Source organism: Cibotium barometz, chromosome 7, assembly GCF_041138505.1.
Source record: "Cibotium barometz isolate CiBa-2024 chromosome 7, ASM4113850v1, whole genome shotgun sequence".
NCBI lineage: Eukaryota > Viridiplantae > Streptophyta > Polypodiopsida > Cyatheales > Cibotiaceae > Cibotium > Cibotium barometz.
This window is the reverse complement of record NC_141052.1, coordinates 40,037,399-40,038,701: the sequence shown is the minus strand read 5'-3', so window position 1 is coordinate 40,038,701 and position 1,303 is coordinate 40,037,399.

Sequence of the window (1,303 nt, the reverse complement as noted above, 5' to 3'; positions counted from 1 at the left end):
CAGACTGAACTAAAATTTAGTCTCATGAGGGAGGGTCTATGGCCTTTCATTGAAGGAGAAGAGAAGATGCCCGACTCATAAAGCATAGAAGATTAAGAATTAAAGATCCTTTGGTCTCATAGCCCTTGGCCTCTTTGATAATTTCATACACCATGTTGGAGATCTCCCAACTTTCACAGAAGCCTATGGGTTTAGGTAAAGAACTCCAAAGTTTCTTTGCAGATAGAGTCCTATGGTCTTTTAATGCAAACAAATGAGAGCTTTGATGCCCATATGAATAGGATGAAGTTCTTAATGAACTAGCTTGCTAGTCTAAAGGTACAAGTTGAAGATGATGAGGCCCTGACAATACTCATAAAGTCCACGCGTGAAGAGCTCTATAGGAACTACATCACCACACTAAAGAACTTGCCAAGTCTTACCTTGGAAGGGGTCTTCAAGGAAGAAGAAAGGAAGACAAGGAACATAGTAGAGGGGGACAACTCCTCCTTCACAAAGAAGAACTACAAAGGTCAAAAGTGTTCCATTTGTGGAAGGAACAATAAATAGGATTGCTATGCCAAGAATCCTTGCAAACATTGTGGAAAAACCCACCACAATGAGAACAATCGCTTTCACAAGAAAGCAGAGGCCCACACGAGAAGAAACCTACAAAGAAGATGCAAACTTGGTAGAGTATGAAGACTCATGGGTCTTTTAAAGATCTATTACACAAAATGTGGCTTGACTAGCATTGTACTCTACTCCAAGGATAGAATGAGGCACAACGTCAAGTGAAACTATGTCATAGGCATAGATTTATCTAAATAAAGTGTGTATTAGGATAACACTTGAGGGGGAGCGCTGGAGAACAGGCCTCATCCAAGTACAAAAAGATAAGTGTGTGAACAGCCTCTAAAAGAGCAACATATGTACGTGTGTGTGTGAACCCACTCTTAGACTGGTGCACCTAAATATCTAGATATTATACAAATACTGACCTAACAGGAGAGGCTCTAAGCCTATAAAAACATTGCACTTTAGTGAGGAAATATAACACAAGTCACATCATTTGAGTTGTGCAAATCTATCTCTTTATTTATGCATTATCTTTCTTTCTCTTCTCTTCTCTTCTCTCTCTCTCTCTCTCTCTCTCTCTCTTTGCTTCAATGCTTCAACACAAGTCACCATAGCTTGTGTGCAGGCAGCTAACCCTTGGCCCAATTTCTACTAACGTGGGAGTTGTGCGTAGGAAAGCAAGCCGGCAGCTAGGACTGAGCAGTGGACAAGGAGATGGCGGATTTGCCCTTAGATAGAAAGGGCG